This window comes from Diadema setosum, chromosome 10 (genome assembly GCF_964275005.1).
Source record: "Diadema setosum chromosome 10, eeDiaSeto1, whole genome shotgun sequence".
NCBI classification, from domain to species: Eukaryota; Metazoa; Echinodermata; class Echinoidea; order Diadematoida; family Diadematidae; genus Diadema; species Diadema setosum.
The window spans coordinates 9694014-9721434 of NC_092694.1; the positions used below are offsets into that span (position 1 = coordinate 9694014).

General features: G+C 36.3%; 1 long non-coding RNA gene across 3 annotated transcripts; it reads right to left on the minus strand.

Moving 5' to 3' along the window:
- Positions 1-5637: 5637 nt before the first annotated feature.
- LOC140234049 (uncharacterized) lies at positions 5638-27154 on the minus strand. 3 transcript variants are annotated; one of them, XR_011901566.1, is made up of 7 exons: positions 27059-27154; positions 25473-25558; positions 22020-24696; positions 21218-21351; positions 20111-20183; positions 9417-9475; positions 5638-8473 (listed from the first exon to the last, which is right to left on the minus strand). It is a non-coding gene; the product is annotated as an uncharacterized lncRNA (long non-coding RNA). The 3 variants fall into 3 exon arrangements; XR_011901567.1 differs by lacking the exon at positions 27059-27154 and having other exon boundaries at positions 22020-22127; positions 24647-24696; positions 25473-25642; XR_011901565.1 differs by lacking the exon at positions 27059-27154 and having other exon boundaries at positions 25473-25642.
- Positions 27155-27421: the final 267 nt, after the last annotated feature.

Sequence of the window (27421 nt, forward strand, 5' to 3'; positions counted from 1 at the left end):
AAATTTAACCAGTTTACGTGTTATCTCTATGGGAGGGAATTTTTCTGGAAATGAAAATTGACATGACGGTCTTTATCGAACACTAGCTCACTTACTCTTCTGTGAATTTCTCCCAGATTTTAATATGTTGTAGCTGAGACTTTGCGCTATCGTTTCTTTGCCCACTCTTTTTCATGCGACATCGAAATCACGTCGAAAAACTTCGCAAAAATTAAAGCTTAGCTTCGATGTATTTAGGTGATCCGAGTATCCTCTCGGATCACCTTCTGTATCTGTACGGATTCTTTCTTCTTCTTTATTTCTTTATTTCTCCCCAAAAGTTGTGCAGAGGTTAGCTCAGAAAGTCCGCTGCCTATCAATTTCAAAATTATACCATGAATGCATCATGTCCCAAAGACGGCAAATCTAATGTATCATTGTGATCAGTCGACCGTGACGTCACTATGACGTCATTATGTGAAAACACATTCTCAATCATATCTCATTAATGGAATGAAGTTTTTCAATGAAAGTTACGTCACATATATTTCAAGTTATGCGCATTCTATTCATGTTCTCAAAATTCACATTTTCTCTTAAAACGTGCGCGTACGCGCGCGTTGAAATATTTGTATGCTCCAATCGAGTTCAAAATTTTTTTGCACACGTTTCAGACCATTTGGAGCATTTTTTGAAAAATTGAAAAAATCGGACGGACGCGTACGCGCGCGCGCATATACGCACGCACAGCTCATATGCAATTGAAATTTCAAGTTTTTTCACTTTGATCGGATTCTGAAATGTCAAGGAATACGTATACCAAGTTTCAAGTCAATCCGACTCAATATGACGTCATACGGGCCCGTCAAATTTGAAATTCCGCGCGCGCGTCAATAGCGATATACAGTGCAACTATGCCAAAAAACTGCCAATTTTAAATCCGATTTTACTCGTCAGGATGGACGGTGACCCCCCATTTTCTTTACATATTTTGAAAGCTGATGAGTTGTGCATGTCATTTCATGGGGTGGCAATGCTGACAAAATGATTAAAAGATATGAAATTTCTTAATAAAGTAAAAAAACTAAATTTTCAAAATGACGTCATCAAATTTCAAGTTCATTCAAGCGTATCTCACTAGTCCTTTGTCAATTTTCACTCAGATTTCAGTATGTTGTAGCTTATTTAATTTTCTTTCAAACATAAAATTACAACATTTTGATTGGATAACGGTATTACCTCGTAAAAATGGATTGAAATTAATCTTGTCAAATTTGACCAGTTTACGTGTTATCTCTATGGGAGTGCAGTTTTTCTAGAAATGAAAACTGACCTGACGGTCTTTATCGAGCACTAGCTCACTTACCCTTCGGTAAATTTCGCCCAGATTTTAGTATGTTGTAGCTGAGGCTTTGCGCTACCGTAAGTGTGCCCTTAGTTTTTTCATACGATGTCGGGATCACGTCAAAAATTTTGGTTGAAATTCAGGCTTATCTTCAATGTATTGAGATATTTCTTTCTTTCTGCAACTTTCTTTGCAATAACTCAAGAAAAACGGCCTCTATCACTTCCATATTTTGCACATGTGTAGTTCATGTCACGTTAATTATTTCATAAAATAACAACTTCTTGATCGGACACCATCTTGGGTATGTAAATTAGGGTCAAAGGTCAAAAGTTTTCATCCTGTATCTTAGTGAATACATGTCCTATCTTTCCCATATTTTGCACACGCAAAGACCATGTTACACGGATCATTTCACAAAATAACTACTTTTTACTCAGATGCCATCTTGTCTGTGCAAATTGAGGACAAAGGTCATATGTACTTCTTTTTGTACCTTCGTCATGACGTGTTATCTCTATGGGAGGGAATCTTTTTAAATGTGAAAATTGACATGATTGTCTTTATCGAGCACTAGCTCACTTACCCCTGAGTGAATTTCTCCCAGATTTTAATATGTTGTAGCTGAGGCTTTGCGCTATCGTTAAGTTGCCCATTGCTTTTTCATACAATGTCGGGAACACGATAAAAAATTTGGTTGAAATTAAAGCTTATCTTCTATGTATTGAGATATTTTTATATATATTTATATATATGTATTGAGAACTTTCTTTGCAATAACTCAGGACAAACACGCCCTATCACCCCCATATTTTGCACATGTTTAGTTCATGTCACGTAAATTATTTCATAAAATAACAACTACTAGATCGGACAACATTTTGGGTATGTAAATTAGGGTCAAAGGTCATAAATGTTTCATCTTGTATCTTGGTGAATACCTGTCCTATCCTTCCCATATTTTTCACACGTATAGACGATGTTGCGAGAATCATTTCACAAAATAACCACTATTTCATCAGATGCAATCTTGGGAGTGCAAAGGTGGGTCAAAGGTCATATGTACTTGTTGCTGTTTCTTCGTTATAGTGTATACAGAATTTGGTACCAAACATGGCAGATATGACTCTCTTTGCTAAATGAGAATTCAAACATCACACGGCCAATGTCTCTAAACACACATGACACTTGTATGGTCATGCCTATTGCGATCAGGACTCGAATTATTGATTTAAAAAAAAAATCGGATCACCTTAATTTGTCAGTGATGACAAATTACAATCTCTAGTTTTTTTATTCTTCTTTATTTCTGGGCAAAATTTGTGCAGCGGTTAGCTCAGAAAGTGCATTACCTTTCAATGTCAAACTTATACCATAAATGTATGATGTCCCAAAGACGACAGATCAAGTAAAATCATAGTGATCAGTCGACCGTGACGTCACTATGACGTCATTATATGAAAACACATTTTCAATCATATCTCATTAATGGAATAGAATTCTTCAATGAAATTTACGTCACATTTATTTCAAGTTATGCGCATTTTACTCATATTCTCAAAATTCATATTTTCTCTTAAAACGTGCGCGTACGCGCGCGTTGAAATATTTGTATGTTCAAATCGAGCTCAAATTTTTTTTGCACACGTTTCAGACCATTTGGAGCATTTTTTGAAAAATTGAAAAATTTGGACGGGCGCGTACGCGCGCGCACATATTCGCCCACACAGCTCATATGCAATGGAAATTTTCAATTTTTTTACACCTATCGGATGCCTAAAATGTCAAGGAATATTTCTACCAAGTTTCAAGTCATTCCAACTCAATATGACGTCATACGGGCCCGTCAAAGTTGAAATTCCGCGCGCGCGTCAATGGCGATATACAGTGCAACGATGCCAAAAAAACGCCAATTTTAAATCCGATTTTACTCGTCAGGATGGACGGTAACCCCCCATTTTCCTTACATATTCTGAAAGCTGATGAATTGGACATGTCATTTCATGGGTTGGCGATGCTGGCAAAATGATTAAAAGATATCAAATTTCTTAATAAAGTAAAAAAAGTAAATTTTCAAAATGACGTCATCAAATTTCAAGTTCACTCGAGCGTATCTCACTTATCCTTTGCCAATTTACACCCAGATTTCAGTATGTTGTAACTTATGAAATGATCTTTCATTAATATAATTACATCATTTTGATTAGATGACGGCATCATTTCGTAAAAATGGATTGAAAGTAGTATTGTCAAATTTGACCAGTTTACGTGTTATCTCTATGGGAGAGCAGTTTTTCTGGCAGTGAAAATTGACATGACTCTCTTTTTCGAGTAGTAGCTCACTTATGCTTCGGTGAATTTCTCCCAGATTTTAGTATGTTGTAGCTGAGACTTTGGGCTATCGTAAGTGTGCCCTCCATTTTTTTATACGACGTCGGCATCACGTCGAAAAACTTGGTTGAAAATGGCACAAGGCTTCGATCGGCGTCATTTTGCTTAATACACAGGGCCTATGGAGAATGAAATAGGTCATTGCGTAGCGCATCCGACTCGTAATCCTAAGGTCCCTGGTTCGAGGCTCACCCCTGCCAATATTATTTTAATTTTTTTAAACACTTTTTTCTTCTTTTTCTTGAGTTAATCTTAATCTCCCCTTCCCTATTTTATCTTTTTCTGATTTTATTTATGCTTCTCCTTCAAATTTCTATAAAATAACAATTTTTCTTTATTTTTCTTTCTTTCTACTACTTTCTGTGCAATAGATGAACAACAACAATGGCTACCAATCCCATATTTTGCACATGTTTAGTACATGTCACGTACATTATTTCATAAAATAACAACTACTTGATCGGACACCATCTTGGGTATGTAAATTAGGGTCAAAGGTCATAAATGTTTCATCCTGTATCTTCGTGAATACATGTCCTATCTTACCCCATATTTTGCACACGCAAAGACCATGTTACAAGAATCATTTCTTGACCAGTTTACGTGTTTTCTCTATGGGAGCGCAATATTTCTGGTAATGAAAATTGACATGTCTATCTTTATCGAGCATTATAGCTCACTTATGCTTTTCCCAGGTTCTACTATGCTGTAGCTAAGACTTTAGGCTATCGTGTGACCTTCGTTTTTTCATACTATGTCGAGATCACGTCAAAAAATTTGTATTGAAATATTTCCTTCTTTCTGTTACTTCCTTTGCAATAACTCTAGAAAAACGTACATACCTTACCGCAACTTTATTTTGTTCATGTTTAGTTCATGACTTAATTTGTCATGTACATTCATGAAATAACAACTACTTGATCAAACGCCATCTTGGGTATGTAAATTAGGGTCAAAGGTCATGATGTAATGTGTACGGAAATTGGTACCAAAGATGGGAGATATGACTCCCTTTTCTAAATGAGAGTCCAATTTTAACATCACACGGCCAATGTCTCTATACATAGATGAAACCTGTATGGTCATGCTGATTGCGATCAGGGTGCGAATGAATGTTACGTCCATGTCTATTAGTAACAACTTAATCCGTAGCTTTCTTTTCTCTCAGTACATTTCATTCTAAGCAAGTTCTCTTTTGTAATTTGGTCTTAATCAAAGTATCGGTCAGCTGTGAATGGTACATGGATGGCACACACAGACACACACACGCACACAAACACACACACAAATTGTTTGAAAAATTTTTCAAGAGTCTTATCCACAAGTATGGAATTTATCAAACTGGTGTGTTTTTTTTTAATTTCATTGTATTTCGTTTCATGATCAAGTGTTGACATTGATGAAGTGAGAACTGATGTGTGCAGCATATCAAAATCAGAATGCATTCTATTTACTGCACACAAGACCTCAATCATGGTATGAGAATGCTTCTTACTCCTACTCATTTGGTGTGTACGAACAAAGCAAAATGCCTGTACATGTATAGCAATGTGTTCCATTTGTCTGTCCTTATGTGTATACGTATTTTGTAAAAATGTGAATTCAAACAACACACAGCTAATGTCTCTAAATACAGATGAAACCTGTATGGTCACACCTATTGCAATCAGGGGTCAAACGAATTTTTACATCCATGTCTATGGGATTTTCAATCAATGAACCCTCTAACATTAGTAACGATGTAATTTGTAGACATTTTTCCCCAGTTTGTTTCATTTTAAGCAAGTTCACTTTTTTTAATTTGGTCTTAATCAAAATAATGTTAAGCTGTGGATGGTACATGGAACACACACACTCTCACACACATACATACATTCACACAGACTGTTTGAAAAACATTAAAAAACAGCTTTATCCACAAGTATAAAATCCTTCACGCTGGTATTTATTTTTCATTATTTCTTGTCTAATGATTAAGTGTTAACATTGGTTAAGTGAGAGCTGACAGGTGCAGCATATCAATGTCAAAATACATTCTATTCAATGCACACAAAACCTCAATTATGATAAGCGAGTGCCGACAGGTGCAGCATATCAATGTCAGAATACATTCTATTCAATGCACACAAAACCTCATGATAAGCGAGTGCTTTTTACTCCTACTCATTTGTTGTGACCAAACAAAGCAAAATGCCTGTACATGTATAGCGATGTGTTCCATTTTCCTATCTTTCTGTTTATATTTTGTAATAGAGGTGGACCTCTTTGTGTAGCCATTATGTGTTAATCATTAAGTATTGTATTTACTGTCACAAAAATGAGGCAAAAGCAGTCATTTGTTTTAGGTCGCTGGTTACACAGAATTTATTCCTTTTTCAGAAACATACAAATTAGAGACCTCTGGTCTTAGGGTGCACACCAGCAGCAGGGGCGGATCCAGGTATTCCATAAGTTTGTAAATGTAATGTCATTGAGTGAGTGTTATGTGTTTACGTCATACAATGTATTGATGACAGTTACAAATTAGAAGCATGGCATAGTTTTGTTTGAGGTAGTGAATCAGGTTGTAACCTTTTTTTTGCAAGACAGTTCAAATAACAACTGATGTGAAATACAAATAGCAAGCAATTATAGGATGAATTAAAAATTTCCACCATCAGATAATTTAAATATAATTACATAGAGGCCATCTTGAGCAGAATTGCAGTGTGTGTTATCAGTGTAATCTGAAATGGCCCCTTACCTACTACACTATCACTATAGGTAATTAATACCCTGTTTCAAAACCTCAGACTCCTATGAAAAAAAAAAAAAAGTGAAAAGATTCTCATAGACAGAAAATCTGACCTTAATAGCTGAAAGGGATGGTACAGTATTGGTGAAGATGACAATTGGGCTTTTAACCTTTTGCGAGATACCAAAATCACACTTTCTAAATACAACTATAGTACAGGTCATGCCATTTTAACAGGATTTAAAAGTTTATTTGATGAAAAACGGGTTTGGAATGATGGAAACACCAAAAAACAAAGTGAAGCAAACGATTGAAATAAAAGGTGGACCACACTTAATCAAAATCGCTCTGATTTTTATATCACAGCCATTACAAAAACCAATTTTTATCAAATAAATATCAATTCCTTGTGGAGCTACATGCTCTTCCACATTTCATTACAAGTTTCTCATTATCCCACAAAAAAAAAATGTTAGAAACCTGAACTTAGTCCTAACTAAAACTGTACAAACTCTTTAAATGTTTCACTTTGATAGATAAAAAAAAATGTGTGTTACCATGGCATACTGTTACCTGATAGTAACACAGAGTGTTTTGTTTATTCCTATAAATCCTACATACCTGTACTAAATTTAAGCGTAACTGCTTGAATGCTGTGCAGGTAATACGTTTCACAGGGTTTTGACAAAACTATGTTTATCATGACATCACTTCGTCTGCTGGACACAAAAACAAGGTCTTATATCTATACATTACTGCAATAATATACAGAAAATTTGAATTCAATAGTGACAAAATTGTGAAAGTAACTCACCCTACGATATTTTCAAGGGAATGTGCAGTTACCATGGCAACACTTTGATGGGTAAAATCACAAAAGAATGTCTTGGATAACTACACCTTAGATCATTACATATACCAAATCTTAAAGGTTTGATAAAACTTGTGGTTACTCTGGCAAATGCTTGTCTGACACACACGAAAATCAGATCTTGTACATTTATACCTCAATGCCATAATGTCCACAAAATTTCATCTGAATGGCTTCAAAATTGTGGAAATAATTTACTCCACAAGATTACCAAGAAAATATGTAGCAACCATGGTAATGCTTATTTGAGTACCAATAAAAAGGGTGCATCCATATCTACACCTATACCTCTCTAACATAAAAAAAAAAAAAAAAATGCTAATATATAACCCTGCCGTGGTAGTTGTTCACTCCACAAACTTTTCAGAAAATCGTACTATCCATGGCAACACTATCTGCTACAAACACAAAGTACATGTCTTGCACATTTAGATTTCAATGACACATGTACCCTAAGTTTTGTCTAAATATACCTCAAAATTATAGGAGTTCATGATGCAACATTCGCATCACATTCCTTGACCAACTACATGCTGATTCCTATTGCCACCTTCTATATTTTGTGTATGCAAGGTATAAAAGTCTTCATAAAGATGTAGTCTGTATTGTAGACTAAATTCCACAATTGTTTTTCTTCAATTCTAATAAATTTCCTATAACTGAATACTACACATGAAATGTTCATAAGTACATTAAAATGCACATGAAATAAATACAAATTCTCTTTTCAGATGATGGGGTGGAATGCCTGCTAGCCAAGATTGCTTTTGGGTAGGTGTTGATTTTAGGCAGCCTGTGATGGTGACGAGAGCAGAGTTGAGTTGGGTTCCACCTTCTTAGTATGGCACCTATGCCCTCAGGCAGAGACACAGTATTCAGCTGAAGCATAGACAAGGGTGAAAGCAGTGGACGTAGAGTGGTAAAAGCACCTCCCAGTAGGTTGAGTAGTCTGCGCAGAAGGCAGACACTAGAGTGTCTTGTATGCCATGCAGTTTCATATAGGGTTGACAGTCATTTACACAGAAGAGATACAAGCAGTAGATGTGATCCACAGATGGTCTGATTCACTTAGGCCTTTAATCAGTACTCCTAGTCCCTGAATCACATCAAGAGAATATTGCAAAGCTGGCATGTTCTCTCTATTGAGCAAGGCCTGGAGAAAAAAAAAATACAAAAATACAAAAATAAATAAGACATACTGTTACCAATGCTGGAAATCCCTCTTTCAATATCATTTAAATATTAGCATAAATATTGTATTTGGTGTATACTATGTGAAAAGTAAACATATAACACTGTAATAACTGTTAATGGTATGGACTTTTAACTACAAAAGGCTTTCTTGTGTATATTTCAAACACATTGGCTTGAATTCACAAAAGTAGTGCAATTTATATCATGCTTGAAATCATGAACAATTTGTATCTAGAGCGTCAAGTGCCACATGGTCTTCTGATATCTGTATTAAACAAGGAATGTCCTCATGCATCTTAATTTCATGAATTTTATTTTTTATATATGAATTGAACGCCACTGGCTTAGAGAGAATTTCATGCCAAAAAAATGCCATTAGCACCAATACATGAAAATTTTGCAGCAGAAGGGCGCAAATATGTCATCAGTTGATTTCTTTTGATTTATACCAACTAGTCTGATTTTATGCATCATCATGCATAAATTAGCATAATTTAGCATAAATGATATTTTGTTGAAAAATCAATTTCATGGTATTTTGGATTACATCATAGGCAATGTGTGTGCCTTCTTTTGCGCGATCGCGCGGTCTACGGCCAAGATCTGGAGGAGGGGCCTGGGAGGCCTCCCCCACCCCACCCCCCCCCCCCCCCCCCCCCCCCCCCCGGCTCTATCAACTACCTAAATAGCCTGGCCTAATTAGGGTTAAAGCATGGTTTCAGCCAAGCACAGTGAAATGAGATATGGTATTTTCAAGAGGAAAAAAATGTTAAAATTTTATGCATGACGCACGATAAACAATGAACGACATATATCAGATGAAGAGTGATTGCAATATCTCACTTGAGCCTTTGCCTCGAGTGTGATGAAAAGGAGAAGATTTAAAAACAGAAAAGACGTACCTTTGCAACACTTGGATGAAAGGATGGAGATGTCAGGCACAAACACATGACAGTTCAACCTTTAACAGGCAAAAGAAAAGCCATTAGATATTGATTTTATAGTTACTCCAAAACTGATGTGTTATAATGCCATTCCTTTGCTTGCACAATGTCTGCCAAACATTAATAAATGATAGCAATCAATCAACATGAACTGTTGAGGAAACAGAGGTTTGAACACTAGATAAAATGATTTGTGAGAAAAGGGTTCAAAACTTGAGGTATACACCACATACATGAATGAGTCAAATATTGTGTTAAAAACACGAGTCAAAGTTGTCACTCTGTGTTTTATTATGAAGTATACATTGATATGAATTACATGATAAATACATGAATATAAATTAAAATGTTTCATATACATACAATTGTTACTTTGTTCAGGGTCATTTCAACATGTTCATTACCTCGTTTCCTTTGGTTTTCCTCTTCTCATCAGAGGCAGACCAGTTTCCATATGGGGGCACAAGCCTTGTTCCCACCTGTCTAGCTTTGCTACTGCTCTTGACATTTATCACATGGTCAAAACAAAAACCTTTTCTTTAGCATTCAACTTTCTGCATTAATATATAGTGCATTTCCACAAATGACCAATTTACAAAACCTAGTTCCTATAGTAAACACAATAATCTTCTTGGCTATGTTTTATTGTTGTTCTATGTCTGTTCTTTGTTTTACTTAAATTCCACATCTGTTTTTTTTTCTATTTCAATTCTGTTCTACATTGTAATATTTGTATGTTGCAATGATCAAATTTCTGAGCTTTAATGAAACTGTCATTAAGGCCGTGTCACACCAGCCTTGCGTGCGACTTCCGAAGAACAAATTTGCTACCGGAAGGTCCCTGCAGATGACCCGCACATGACAGTACCTAGCATGTATCTCAAAAGTAGTTACCCGGAAATGCGCACGCTGGCTCTATTTACCAGCTGCCAAAAAAGGCCCTGTCACACCAGCTAAGCGGGCTTATTGCATATGGGGATTTTCCAGCAAGCAGAATAATTTCTGCGACCGGACAAGGTTTAAGGCGAGTTTGGCGTGGGTATTACATGATAAACGCGTGATACCTCAGTCCTTCTTGCATGTATTTCGTTGAACTGCATGTTAGGCGCGTGGGTGTCACGTGATAGCATCGTGATAGCTTCTTTTATGTCAGTTTCGGGCGACATACGGGCTCTGCGAAGCACCTGCGCCACAACTGCGTGTTATCTGCGTACTAGTCGCCTGCCAGGTGAGTGCTAGCCTGAACAATAGGCTGGTTCGAGTGAATGAGCAAACAATCATTTCTCAACTAACTTTCAAGAAGTGAAGATGCGCTGTAGACTGAAAGTGCACAAGGGCAGAGAACATCCAGTGAATGGACAGCCACAAAGCCCAGAATATTCACAGCAAATGCATCAAATTGCTGCTGAAGTCCATTTGGCGGATGAAGTCCTGTCCGAAAGGGACCAGGTAGTCCTCGTCGCCACGGAGGACAGAAGACAAACAAGAGAAAAAGCCCACAAATGGCACGCACTCCCTTCACATAGGCATAGATCAGCGGGCAACTTACCTATTTAAAGTGGGTCAAATGCCTGTGAATTGCGGCAGCAGCCTTCTTACGGGTGTTCTGCGTGGAACTCTTTGGGCAATCCTTGCAACTCATTCGGAAATAGTTTTGGTCATGCTCAAAACTTTCCTGCGGGAAAATTGGACTAGCGTGCGCACCTTTGGGCAACTAAGGACGAGATAAGTGCTAGGTACTGTCAAGTTCGGGCCAACTGCGGAGAGCTCTGGGTAGCAAATTTGTTTCCCCGCAAGTCAAGCCGCAAAACTTCCCCAGATACGGTATGACAAGGCTTTGAGCATGCTCAAAACTTGTTCCGGAGCAGTCACCGGAGTTGCCCGTAGAGGTACGCACAGAACACAAGTAGGAAACCCTTACCGGTAGCACCTCACAGGCAACTTCAAAACAGGTACTTCGCAATCCCCGTAAGTCGTTCATAACAGAAAATGGATCGGTTTCAAAGCTCTCACGCGAGTCACACGGAACGCACGCAAGTAGAAGTTAAGTGGCATGCATCTAGTAAGTAAGAAACAAGTGCAAAAATTGCAAACATTCTTGTCCGCCCGCAGAAAATCTTCTACGTGCTTTAAACTACCTCCTCGCCACAAGCCCGCATAGCTTGCCCGGATAGGTGTGACATCGCCTTTAGCAATTACTTTGAAACAAAATTGGTAAATCTCACCTAGTATCTACATCAACTGCCACTTATTATGCTATTTAATAGCAATATTGCCAAAATACACTCACAGCCAGGATTAGTCTTTCACTAAATAATTTCTGAATAATACAATACTAAACTTTTCATTTCACACTGTCATGCATTATACTATTTCTTTCAACAAACTGTCAAAGATCACCACTTTTGTCATAAGTTTTGTAATGTCAGTTCTTTCTGTAGTAATGTTAATTTTGTTGTAATTTTGTTTCATATTCACAAACACAATCTTTTCAGTGAATCTCCCCATGCTTTGCATATTTTGAACATTGCATTTTTTTTTGTACTTCAACCACTTTGGTATCAACTATAATGTATCACTATTACTAAAAGTTTTTTTTTATTGTCATAAACTCTCTCCTACATTTGTAATAACACTATTTTGTTAACCTAATTTGGTATTATTAAAAGAAATATGACAAATGAAAATAAATGTTACTTGATTTGAGAAAATACAACATTACTTTGCACAAACAACAATGGCACTCATCAAAACTGTATTCTAATAGCTTCATGGTAACTGTAATAAAGGGGAATAACTTCAGCATGAAGTGTATCGATACCTGTGCTATATACATGATCAATCAATGTATCACCTTCTGTTGTAGCATCAAGTACATGTTGTTGATATCCAGAAGAACACATTAATTTATGCACAAATGAATCACTTGAATTATGTCTGAGATTTTCATTGAAGTCACCAATGACTATGCATTTTGTGCTTCTTTGCTGCAATTCTATAAGTAACCTCCTTAGTTCCTTACAAAATTTTTTCTTGTCATATCTAGGTGGTCTATATATCACTGAAATGAGACATGAAGGACAAGTTACGGCAAATGTAATATATTCTAGATTATTGACATGTAAATTCAGCCTACTGATAGATTTGATTTTACTATACACTGCAACACCACCATGTGCTTGATTTTTCAGTACAGAAAATAAGGGACTTTCATCAGAATAAGACTTTGACCGAGGCTGATTGTACATTTTGAACTGATCTAAATTCACATCAAAAATGTCATCATTAAGCCAAGTTTCAGTTAAACAAATAACATCAGAATTTTTAAATAGGAAATTTGATTGGAGATCTTTAAAATGTGCTTTAAGACCTTGAATGTTATGTAACATTATACTCATTGTTGCAATGGGGACATCATTGTCAGTGTGCATTTCATCAACAAATGTTGGCATGTTCTCTATACTTTCTTTAACAGCTGGATTGCAATACACAACTTTTGGATCAAAATCTTCAATTGTTAGTCCACATAATGATGTTACACGGCTCAGAGCAACATATGCTTGTCCAGGCAAAAATATATTTTTCAGGGAAACAACAGCTTTTTCCACTGTCATGCCTTGTACTTTATGTATTGTGCACGCGTATGCTAATTTCAAGGGAAATTGTTTCCTTGTATATTTTTTTCCAATTGATTCCTGTTGCATTTCTATTGACTGACTTCCTACTTTTTCATTGTCAAATTTTACCACCATACTTGTAGGTCTTGCATTTCCATTTCCTTTTACTATGTCAGTTACAGTGCCAATGCAGCCATTTGATAAGCCTTTGGTCACATTCACATTTTTGGTAAGCATTACTCTAGAATTTTCAGCAATCCAAAGATATGCTGGCAAGGAAGCTTTAGTACATCTCCGTGGTTTGTCACATTTTTTGTTTTTACCCTCATTATCGAGTTCAGAATCTTCTGCATCAATACATATGATATTTGTGCATTTCTTGTGAAGCATTATTTTATTCCAATCATTTACTTGTTTGTTTGAAGAATATATATGCAATGCATCCTCACATTGTTCTCCAGTTTGACATGATTGAAGAACCGTTACATCATCACTAGATAATTCTTCTGTCTTTCCTTTTATCCTTAATTTATTCAAAAGAACAGCAAACTTTGCATCATCCTTTTGTCTCATTATTTCATCCAAGTTAATTACAGAGAAATTGTCTGTCCATAAAGAACTTTGCAGTGTATCTTTATACAAAGGAGTACCTTTTACTGGGGGCAACTGATAGAAATCTCCAACTGCAATAACTGAAACCTTCCCAAATGGAGCATCATTACGTGTCTGCTTTATCTGTCTTAAACGTCCATGTATATACCACAATAGCTTCTGATCAACCATGGATATTTCATCAATTATTAGTATTTGTAGTTGACCCAAGTGATTACGTAAATGACTTATCTTTTCTTCTCCAAGGGGTTGGTAAGGTAGTGTAGCAGAAATGGGTATGGACAGAGCATTATGGATAGTACTGCCACCAATGTTATGAGCTGCAATTCCGGTTGGAGCTACTTTCATAATTGAAATATCATCAGGATTATGCATCATTCTGCTAAGAATTCTTGTCCCTTCATTACATATGCATTTCACTAAATGACTTTTCCCTGTTCCAGCACCACCTGTGACAAATATCTGAAACGTTGTAGGTTCATTTCCATTAACTCTATCAAGACACCATTGACGTATTTTGTAGAACACCTTTTGCTGCTTGCTGTTTAAAGTTCTTAATAAGACATTACTGTCTTCTCTTGAAATACTACATGATCGAAATTCTATGCCATATGACTCTTTTTCCTGAGATTTGGTCTCAAGATCTGGGATTCTAAACTCATTTCCAGCACTTCCAACTTCCTCATGATTTCTAGCTGTTTCATGTCTTTCAATTTCTGTTTCTGGACAAAGTAAACCCCACGCATCTTCTTGTGGACCAAATTTCTCTAGATATTCTTGTGCTTGATCAATTATATGAGCATTTCTCTCAAACTGCCTGAGATTTTCATTGACAATACTTTTGACACTTTCCACGTTCTTCTTATACATTCGTACAGATCCAGTTTGGTAAAATTCCTGATATGTCAGAAATTGATTAGGTTTTAACTGTTTATCTGTACGAAATGGCAAATACAGTTGCAATATACTCTGGTAATAACTTTCTGGGCTTACAATCGGTGAAAAACGAGGAAATCTCACTACAGCATCATTTGTTCTTGTTCGTTTTTGCACATACCCCAGCTGATCTCGCAATTTGAACACACTCTGTTTCTGTTTCTTACCCTTCATATCAGATTCACTGAGTAATCTATACTTTGAACAGAATGTGGCTAAACACATATTTTCAAATTCAAAACCATCAGGTCGAGCTTTATATTTATCAATTCTGTTTGGCATCCATGGACTCCTATCATCATCGTCTCGTCTGCTTTGGATAACACTCAATGGTAAACTCATTCTCACAGGGTTTGGTCCAACAGGTATAAACTCTACTTTTCTTGAGCATTCCTTCAGTCTCAGGCTACAAACACGATACACACTTTCTTGCGCTGAAACTTCACGGTTTTGCATATACACATGTCCTATTTCTTTCATACTTTTCCTAGCATCTTCATTGCCCTCTTTCATTTCACTTTCTGCATTTTTCAAGAGCAAACCCATTTCTCTTTCTGCTTTTGACATGTATGACACAACATAAACAATGCAGGCATATTCATTTGTTATATACTGCAAATCCATATTAGCATTCCAAGCTCTGAGTAAGAATGGGTTGTATTGATTCACCCATATATCTTTTGGATCTCTTTTTATGATTATATCTTCTTTTGCAGCTACAGCATTGTAGGCATCTTCAAATTCTTTTTGACAGACGCCAAGAACTTCAAAGAGCTGTCTAGCATTATCATATGTTTGTTCCATACATGATGAATTCTTTACTGTAGACAGAATATCTTGAGCTTCATCTGTAACTTCCGGATTATCAACAGGCTTCACAACAAATGTTTTCTCAGAAGGTGGTCTTGGAAAATTAAATCTACAGGTGGTTCCCTTTTTCTTGCATGATTTTGAATGTTTCTTTGAATGAAGCTGAACATTCTTCACTATTTCATATAGTTCCTCATCTTCATCCTCACATGGAATATTGCATGAAATATACTTATCAATAAAATCTATGACATTTTCATCTTTGTCAGTACCCAACTTAGGTGCATTCTCAACCCAAAATAAACAGTGTGTGTGTGGAGACCCTCTCTGTTGAAATTCAATTCTGTAGAAATAGTCAATTATTTTGCCAATAGGTTCTACCGGAGAAAGAATCACTTTGTTCAAAAAAGTATGAAAGCGCTTGTCAAACATACGAGCTACTGTCACTGGATTTGACCTTAATAAGCTACACTTATCTGTCCAATCTAGATCATTTGCTTTTCTTCTATCACCTTGTTGATTTAGCAATGTATTGATAACTTCAGGCCATCTCATATCAGCTGCGGAAAATGACGCAAACCATGTAGGCTTTCCAAGTTGTCTAACCATTGCTAAGACATCTTTCTGTGTAGATTGCCAGTATGGAGGTGTTCCCCGTATTTGTTTCAGAAATTTGTATCCTTTATTTGAATCCAGTATCTCACGAAGTTTTCTTGCATCTTTTAGATCTGAACATTGCATCGGTATGGGATTATCTATTTCCTCTGAACTTTTCCTAAGAGCTATAGAAACATTAGAAAGTATTTGTTGCAGTTCATAAATACACTGAGCATAAAAAATATATTCTGTATTTTTTGCAAATCTGTTGTCTACATGCATCAAACGATTATGTAAATAACGACCAAGTGTTACTTCAGTGTACCTGGTATCATGGAATGTTGGCTGGCCTGTTGGAAATAGAGCAGGAAAACATTTTGCCTCATTACTGTTATCCATCAACAGCGATACAGGACTATTCTTTTCACAAGGTGCACAACATATAATATCATCGAAAAACTGATCAAGCACTTCCTGCCTCATATCAACTTTCTGTAAACATGTGTCCAACTGAATGCCTTGCAAATGTCCATGTTGATCATCCTTTATATCATCGTCATCATTATTAGTTTCATTTGAATCCAATGGTTTAACACAAACTTCCTGACTATTTTCTTCTGATAAATCAGAGCTCCATTCATTATCTATAGCAATATCAGAATACCATTTATTATTTTTCTTCAAATATTTCAATGCAGCTAACACATTCTTCTTCTTGACAAACTGATATTCATAATATCCTTTATATGACAGTTTCCTCTTCAGTTTCACGCGAATGAATTGATCATCAGTCTGTGGCCTAGGTAACATCTTTACAGTTTCATCAGTGCGTGAAGGTACACAAACTGTTGGGCCATGTACTCCATACTGTCCTCCTTTTGGCAGGTTCAAAATTTTCATGAATGGAATGTTTAGTGCGATTAAATGTGTTTCCAACTGATTCAGAATGTCAAGTTCTGCAGGTACAGCATATAATTGTAAGTTATTTTGGCAAGCTTCAGCAGGCATATTACCAGCTAATAATTTCCTGTGGCAAGTATAACAAATCCATAAAAAATTTCTTGGTGACTTTACTATTTCACAGTCAACATCACAATCATCACTGCATGTATGCAAATACTCCTCTTTTAAGCATGTTGGGTCGTTATATTTTGCTTTTGTGCATTTCAATACTTGATTATTGAATAATAACTTTAAACATACACAACATACATATTCAGGGCCATGTGAAACAATTTCCCTAAATCTTTTCAAAACATGATCACAATTTCTCATATTCATTTTCTCTCGCTTTTTTCGTTTAACATTTCTCATTGCAACTTGCTGTCTGTACACAGAATTTGTCTTGTACTTAATGTTACCAACTTTTCTCATTATTCTCTTATATCTTTCCCTAAAAATAATATTGTTTTGATAATTAGCTTTCTTCATTTCCTTAAGCCTTTTTCTGAAAAAAACATTGTTTTGATATCTAGCTTTCCTCAGTTTCTTAAGCCTCTCTCTGAATAAAACATTGTTTTGATATCTAGCTTTCATCAGTTCTATATGCCTTTCTCTCAATAACGGATTGTTTTGATATCTAGCTTTCATCAGTTCCTTAAGCCTTTCTCTCAATAAAGGATTGTTTTGATATCTAGCTTTCATCAGTTCCTTAAGCCTTTCTCTCAATAAAGGATTGTTTTGATATCTAGCTTTCATCAGTATCTTAAACCTTTGTCTGAAAGAAGCATCACTGTGATATTTAGCTCTCCTCAGTTTCTTAAGCCTTTCTCTGAATAGAACATTGCTTCTATATATGGCTTTTCTTATCTTTTTCAGCCTTTCTCTGAATGAGGCATTGTTTTGATATCTAGCTTTCATCTTTGTTCTCATTTTTTCCTTCACATTTTCTCTGTATGTGGGATCCAAGGAATACTTATCATTTTGTCTACTCTTAGTTTTGTTTTGTTTTTCTACTCTGTAAGGTATATCTGTTTCATATTTCACTTTCTCTGCGGCTGCCTTTTTAAGATTACGGAATTGAAAAGACCGATCATCTGAAAAAAAGTCTATTTCAAACTGCTTTTGGTCTTCTTTTTTCTTATTCCTTTGTGCCCTCATTCGATCTCTATTCTTTTGTCTGGTAACATTAGCATTCCTCTTTTTTCTTTGTTTTTTCCTGTTTGTAGCTTGCATATTAGTTTCAATGTCTTTACATTTTTCAGTGTGCCTACTCATTTTAACTGCTGGTTCCATGTCATCCTCTATTACTTCATTGTTCAGTACATTGATTTGCCACTCACTAACAGGTACTGTGGTTTTCCTCCTTGTTGTGGTTTTTGTAATTGCAGGTGTTTCCATATTAGTAATATTTTGTGATTTTGAAAACCTTTGACATAAACTTGATGTTTGAATCCTTGGACAGACAGATTCAACAACATCATAATGGTTGCCATTTGTGTGTTGCAAGTAAATACCTCTTTGTGATGTAACAATTCCAAACAGAAGTTTCCTCGCACCAAATACTTTCCATTTAGAACCATTATCTTCATAAATATAAATATCAGTACCTAATAAATTTGATAAGGCCATTATTTCCAGTTCTGTAGCCCATATGCCATTGTCAAATACTTGTTCCTTTGCAATGTATTTTGCAATATCTGTGTATCCTGGTCTCAAAAGAGTTACATAATCTCCCTTGTTTTGTAAAATATGATTAACTGTTGCTTTTCGAACATCACGGTGTGAATCTTCCTTGCCACATGTGACATATGATATAGCTCTGTAAAAGCAATTCCCATCACCAGTAATTCTATAGATAGTAAATGGTTGTGACAGAATCGTAAAATCATCATTTTCGACAATACCTTTTAGCATATCAGCACTGCCACATTTGTCATTAACCTTTATACCTAATTTCCAACAAAACTTTTCTCTATCAGATTTAATCACAGGGCTGTATTTGAGATTAACACTTTCTATTTCACCTACTTGTTCCACCTCAGATGCATCAATATTGACATCTACTGTCTGTTCACGTGTGCTTTGTAATGGGATTTGCGTCTCCTGCAGGTCTGATACCATAGTTTGTTTTGATTTTATTTCCCTCATTGGAACACTGCACTTTTTTAATGTTTCGGTTTTAGTAATGTTATATGATAAATCATGACTTTCCTTCTTGTTTTCCTTCAATTTTTCATCCAAAGTACTAGATTGAACAGTAGTTACATTTTCCACTGCGTCAAAGTGATTGCCTCCAGTGAACAGAATATATATGCCTCTCTCAGTTGTTACTTTGTTATAGTACCCGGGTTTTCTTGCAGACAGTATTTGCCAATTTTTGGTTCGATCATCATACACATATATATCATGGTCCAACATATGTGCCATTGAACTAATATCAGTGTGACAAGCCCACGTTCCTAAATCCATCAACCTCTCTTCAAGAACAAAGTCCCTGACACTCTCATATTTCACTGTGTCTATTACATTTTTAAATAAATTGCCTGTTTCCAGTAAATGTGCCACATTGGATTTCCTGAACATAAAATGGTTTCCTTCATTGCCAGTAACTACATAAGCAATAGTTCGGTAAAAGCAGTTGCCATCACCTATAACTCTCTTAATATTTACAGGTTTCCTTTTACACAAACTTTCATCATTATTGTGCATTGATTCATTGGCAATACCATTGTAACTGATATTCAATTTATTGCACAAACACTGCTTGTCCGAGTATGTAATTGGAACAAATTTGAAATTTCGATCTCTTGTTTCTGTTCTCTTATCAACTGAAACAAATTCAATTTCATTCTTATTTCCGTGGTCATCACTGTTCACATATATTCTGTTTCTCTTTGTTTCATTTTTAGTCTTACAGCCATCACTGTTAACAACTTTAGCATGATCACAATGTTTTGAAACGTTGCTATTTTGATCATTAGTATTCCTACATGCAGTATTTACTGGGTTTGATCTCTTGGAGCCACTAGTTGTCAATGCATTTTCCATATAATTCGATTCTAATGCCAGACCAGTTAATTCAAACTGAGTAGTACGTAAATCACATGCCATTGATTTTGCCAAATTCAAACAGTGTACCTGTACACCTTGACATGATGAAATGTTAAGCAAGACACTGCATCCATCTTGTACCAAGTATCCATCATGACTTCTGGAATGAGAATCAAATACATAAAAACCACTGTGATGTCTAATGATTGCAAATGTACTCTCAGCAAAATTCATAAGACATGCATCATATCTGCATAGTTCTTGTTCTAAAGCTTGGCTCAATGACAAAGCACCAAAATTTGACAAAATGTTCTGATTTCCATCCAACACTCCGTATTTTGATTCAGCATAGGTTATTTGAAAGTTTTCATCCAGAATATGAAGTTCCTTGGGTAATTCATCTATCATTACAAACTCTTCATTCAGTGGTGAATCCTTCTTTATGTAATAATACAACTCATTCCCAAGTGTCAAAATATGATCAAGATCGTGAGGTCTCATTTCAATTCCATTCTTAGTTTGGGTGTAGAGAACAGCCACAAGGGAATTACATACACATTGTTTGCCAGCAGTATAACCAAATCGTTGATCACCTTGATTAAAATTTCCTTGTGTAATTGTTTTGGTCGTGGGATATGATTGCTCTGTACCACATTCAGAACTTGAGAGTGAAACAGGCTTACAGACACGTTCTTCAGTCTCTAAATCACTTGCAGCTGGTTCATCATCTAATACATGTACTGTCGATTCCTGTACATCATATGAATTATGGTGGTCAGCACTTTTTGCAGAATCATCATTCATTACTATGCAATCAGATGGGTTAGTATTTTTTTCACGTTCAGGCAAGGATATTGATTCATTACAAACTTCAACACACTGTGCAGCTGAAACAGGTTTGTGACATGGAGAGTGGACACTAACATCTGTACAAGAATTCACAGGGAACAACTCCTTCACTGATATTTGTCTGTCACTTTCAACATCTTTTCTTTCACTGTAACATGGGTTCAGTTCATGCACACTGTGGATTCTGTCACACTTCACTTTGGACATATCATTCGAGCCTGTGTTGTCTCTACTTGTGCAATTACTGTCCTGACGGTCAGATATCCCATTCTTACACAGCTTTCCATTCTTTGCTACATGTTCTCTTTCAGGAATTACATGTTTGACCTTTTCATCATTACGCACCTGTGAGTCAACATTTTTTACCAGTGGCATACTTCGTCTGTTGCGGATCTTCGTGAAACGACCTTTCTTTCTTGGTTGCCGTGCATTCCCACCTCCATAAAGCATGGTCACATTCCAGAGTTCTTTTCCAATATCTGTGGAAGGGACAGAGGCACATGTAGTCTGATCAACATTTGGTACACAACATTCATTAGTCATATTCAAAGTGCTTTTAGCCACATCAGCCCAACTTCTCTGTGTTTTCGCACAGATTTGCTCAGTGTATTTTGCCATAACATGAGGTGACTGAACACACTTTGAATATACATTCAACACAGATTCAGTATATACCTGCAGACTATCATTTCGTTCCGAGTCCAAGTTTGCATTCACATTTCGCTTCACAAGTTTACCAGGTTCTTTTTGCCTTGTTTCTACTTTAGATTTCTTGCCCTTGCTGGTCTTCGCTCTTTTCTGCTTTTCAAGATAGTAGGCTTTCATTGCTTTGCCAATGTAGGTCACACCAGGTTTGAGAATCACACCATTTACTGATCTCACTGAGCTCTTGTTAGTGGTCTTGGTCTTGGGATTGTCAGTCATTGTTTGGGATGTTGTCACTTCTGTCTTCTCAATCATTTTTGTTTTCCTTGATTTCACAATTGTCCAACCATCATCAACTGCAATTTCTAATGGCTGGAATTGCCTCTTGGTCAAATTTGTAATGAATGTCGAATCTGATTCATCTCTGTCACAATCTGCTCTTTTCTTCACACGCATATTTGTCATTTCTGAAATTCCAAGTTTGTCCTTTCTCCTCACATACCTCTTTTTCAGTCTCTTGGTTGATTTCTTCCATTGGTTGCTCTTGCATGATGAATGCGAAATATCAACACCAAAATCATCATCACCAATGTCTTCGAGAAGCTCATATCTGTTGAAATGACAGGGAATGCCAACTTTGTCAAAGATGCGATGGGCAATATTATTGCTTCCACATGCTGAACATATCCAAATCAACCTTGCATCACACAGTCTAGCCTCAGAAATGGTTCCTGTACACATCACGTGAAACTGTTTGCCACAATCCTCACATGGTACTTTGCTTTCATTTTCATTAATCACATTGCAACATGCATCACATTCACTGACCTCTAGATTTCTCATCAAATCACAACTATGGAGGATATCTAGGATATCACCAATAATACCCTTGAATTCACTTGTTTCCATTGTCAAACTATATGGCCTTAAATCTTTAAACTTATGCTACAATATATCAATCAACTGTTCAATTAATATACTTCTTGAATCCGTATACCTGTATGAATCACGTCTACTACACTAGTATTATGATTTTATTTTAGCAATATTTCGTTTACTGTAGTGTCTTGAAACTTACATGTTCTAGTATATGTGTACTGTACTTAACTGTACAATGTGCTTGCACTGATGCAACACCCGGTCCTTTTTTAACAACAGATGCCGTTTTTGTCTACCAAGCAAAATGTATGTGCTAGTGCTATGTAGGCCCTACTCAAAATTTCTTTTGTACTTCACTGTATAAGTCAATCAATAACATTAAAGCGATTTGTTTCTACCAACATGTGGCGTTCTTTGCCTGTTACGTGCTGGTAATAGTTACTGTGGCAGTTGCAAGAATGTGATTACTACACTCACACTTGTTTGTCTATTTTTGTGTTTACTTAGTTTGCTACCAGAATACCAGGTGTGATTTTTTTGTTGTTATGTTTATATAAAATAGCTTTAATTACAATACACTACTTGTATCAGTCAGGTCGCTTTAATATGGAAGTGGATATGAACTACACACAATATTTTTCTTTCCCCACAAGGTAAATCTCCTTAAAGCACATGTACATGTACAATGCCAAAGTCAATCAACTTTTCCACAAAATCAAGACTTCTTTAATACTTTTAACTCAATGTTATGTCTAATATACTTTCCCCAAACTCTTTTTTGTTTAGTTTTTGAAATTTCTCTGTGTTTCCTTTAGGTATCTTTGTTTTTCTCAAGAGTCCAATAGTTACACTTTGGCTGTCACCCACACCTCTGTGACTCAAAAACTTTTTGTTATAAAAATAAAGTATACAATATCTGATGAAAAATAACTATTAAATACACACCAATGGTATTAAGATAATAGCATAAGATATACACACATGAGATCCAGATATGATTCAAGACAAGTTTCAGATTCCACTGGAAATGATATTCAGAACGATTGGAGATATGATTTAGATATGATTCCAAACAAGATTCAAATACAATTTGAGATGAGATTCAGATACAATTAAATATAAGAGTCAGTGCCTAAGGGGATTTGCACAATCACACTGTCTCCTCAAACTATTTTTCCAATGTAATCTATCATTACAAATTACTTTCCCAAAGCTTGTACTGTGAAAACTGCAAGTATATTTATTGGTTTTAGTGAATGGAAATACCCTCCTATTAAATTACTTTTTATTTTGCTTCAACCAGTTGATAGCTTTCTGAATTGATTTTGACTTCAAAATCCAGTTGAGAATTTACAAAATCGCTCAAGTGTTTCCCTTGCAATAAGCTTCTTTAATGCAGTCACTCAAAAACTTCACTTATATTCTCGAATCCATGTTTTCACATGCACTTTCAAGAATCAATCAGTCAATCAAATTTCCTCCACACAAAATAAATCTTGACCTGTATGTACTACAATTTATCCCCAAATACTCAATGTGTATTCAAAACTAAAACTCTTATAAAAACTAAAGACACACAACTTCAATTTCAGAGTTTTGAAATTTGTTGCTTTTTCTCTCTGGTTTACAATTCAGTTGAATTTTCAATTAAAGTTTATTTCTCGGGCTTAGTAACCCGGATTTTGATTTTATATCTCGGGCCTGGTAACCTGGATTTTGAGTTTAGTTCTCAGGCCTTCTAACCTGGATTTTGAGATTACTTCTCAGGCCTGGTAACTTGGATTTTGAGTTTATTTCTTGGGCCTGTTAAGCTTGATATGAGTTTATTTCTTAGGCCTAGTAACTTGGATTTTGATTTTAATTCTCAGGCTTGGTAACTTGGATTTTGAGTTTATTTTCAGGCCTGGTAACCTGGATTTTGAGTTTATATCTCAGGCCTTGTAGCCTGGATTTTGACTTTATTTCTCAGGCCTGGTAACTTGGATTTTGAGTATATTTCTCAGGCCTGGTAACCTGGATTTTGATTTTATCTCTCAGGCCTGGTAACCTGGATTTTGAGTTTATATCTCAGGCCTGGTAACCTGGATTTTGAATTTATATCTCAGGTATGGTAACCTGGAATGAAGGGCTTGGATGGTTTTTCAGATGAAGTTTCAATGGAATTCACTGGATGAAGATGTAATGGTATGAAATGAAAAATGTGGGTGAAGAAAACAATACAACATAAAACAGACACAAATATAAACACACTTTCAACAAGAACAAACAAATCTCTATCCACAGCCTGCCACTCCCAGATCCTGCATAAAGACAAAACAATAATAGATATTTTCTTAACAGTTATCTATCAATGTAAATCAGTAATAACACTGAAAGCATCTTACTCTCAAAATCAATTGTATACCATAATTGACTTGAACTAGTATAAAGCAAATCAACAAGCCCTCTTTTCTTACCTTCAATAATTACATATTTTGGACACAATATGATAAAAACAATTGGAATGAATTGGGATCAAAGCTTATCTTTCTCACGAGTTTTAAATCTTTGTTGAAAAAGAGATTTACTACTACTACTCGTTGCCATATTTTGAAAAACATTGTGAATTGCGCAAGGAAGTGACATATGTGCACAACAACACATCTAAGCTGACTCAATAGAGACTCAATCCCATCGTATGCTGGCTCACAAGACCTTACTAGTCATATTAGTAAAGTACATTGTACATTACATTGCGAATGTGGTCCTAGAAAAAAATCACAAAACATACCCCTTAACTACAGGATAAACAACTATAATATTGACTATAGATATGGTCTAAGTAAAGGACTCATCACAGCCCCTCATCACAGTGTGTGTTATATACACCACTGACACCTGCCATATTAAAGTTCTTATTATTCTTCAATAGAGTTTTTGTTTGGGTGAATGTGAGAATGTGACGCCAAGTGCAAGCGTACAGTAGGCCTATGTCAATGCGTCACATCTGAATGTTGAGCCGCTACTAAAAACATTTCGATTTCACGTGTCACTTGTGGAATGCTGTCTAAATATCAGGACAAATAATTTTACTCACAGGGTAGTAGCTCACTGGGACATGCTGCCAAATTCAGCCGTGAAGGAACTAGACTCAACAGATTCAAGCCACAAATGGATGCCCTCCTGTCAAAGAAGTACAAAGTCCCGATACTCAGCCAATCAATTACATTCTCAGTCACTACTGCAATATAAACAAAATATCAGGTTGACATACAGTGGAAACTTGCTAAAAGTGGGCAGGCAATACAAGACTAACTGTCTTTCCAGAAGCCCAACAACACAAGTCAATACAGGTGAATGTGCAGAAGGCAGGCTGGTGCCTGCCCGTTAGTGCAACACATACGTAGAACTCTATTAGAACTGTAACACGTTAATAAAAGGCCCTATAGTAATATATATATGCAGAATTTGTGACTTGTTTCTTTACTTCAAATACTTGTAATATTTATTGTGTCTTGACAAGATGCCGGATAGGTATCCTGGGATAAATTATGTGGATTTTAGAACATAAAGCATGGTGAACACTACAAGGTACATCTATGCACTGCATCAGCCAGGCCAGGCATCGAGACATGATTGCATATGTAGCATTAAATGTAGGGTTGGCATGGTTGGGGGTACCACGTATCCGTCACCCTATTCAAGGATCTGTAACGTTAGCTTGTTTATTCTAAAAATATAACACAAATCCGCCTAATTCCTACCTCAAATATGCCATAATTACTGCAGTTTTGAATATCGTGACCGTCTCGTTGATTATGAATCTCCGTTTTAAAATAGCGCAATTTTAATGCGTGCGTTCCATTTTCTTCGCGCAGCTAAAAAGAGAACCTTGCGATCGGCACCTCCTCCCTCCCATAGGTAAACACGTGAATTTCACAGCATAGGTAATACACGTGAATTTCACAGGCCATAGGTAATACACGTGAATTTCACAGGCCATAGGTAATACACGTGAATTTCACAGGCCATAGTCTAGGTAATACACGTGAATTTCACAGCCATGCGTCGTTACTGAGCGGATATGTAATTTTTAGCTTGGTTTGTTTGAGTTTGATTTTCGTTTCTTTGTTTTTATTGTCTGACTTTATAGCTAATGACACTTTAATCCTGCGAGTACCTTTTCGTTCTATACGCAAACAGCCATGATACGCAGGGCGCCGATGGAAAAGTGCCCTGCCGATAGGTGGTGCCCCAACATCATACATTGTAAATGCATGTATGGGACTCTGGTACTTGCGAATTGCACAACAGTCAAAGCTGACAAATAAAATAAGTGTCAGAGGCTGTTGCATGTCTCCGCTGCTACTGTAACTTAACAAGATCATAATTTTAACTTAGCTTTCATGTAATGAAAAAAAAACAGGTTAACTGAGCACGAATTCCTCAAAGGTCATTGTGCTCTTTCGCACAGCTTTCGTTAATCGCAAGAGGAGTGTGACGGCATTACCCATGTCATACGATGCACCAGTAGTGCAATAGTACACGTATACTGTACCAAACAAAGCCCACGGAATTACTGATGTTCATACTGAAAGCATGCAATTCGTCACCGACTGTCTTAAAACTCTTACTCTTGGTCTGGAAAACCAAGTAAAGACTTCTCTAAAGCCCAATACTTACCACAGACGGCTTAAACTCACAATTTGTACTTTTCAAAATGTTTAGTGAGCAGACAACGACGATTATTTCAATCTGCAGCAGTTGCAGAATGTCACGGGAAAAATGCAAAAAATGCGTGATACTGGTTCGATGAAGGCAACTAGCAACTGACAGTAATTTGTAGCACTGACATATGTACAATTTGGCTGGGCCGGCTGGGCGTAATGCAGTATGTGACGTCCTATTAGCTAGCAGTGCCGTATTGACCGCTTCCCGAAAATATTGGACAAACACGTACGCGCACGTGCATATACGTACGCACAACTTTTGCAATAAAAATTTCCCGTTTTTTCACACGGATCAGGGGGGCATTTCATGAAGGAA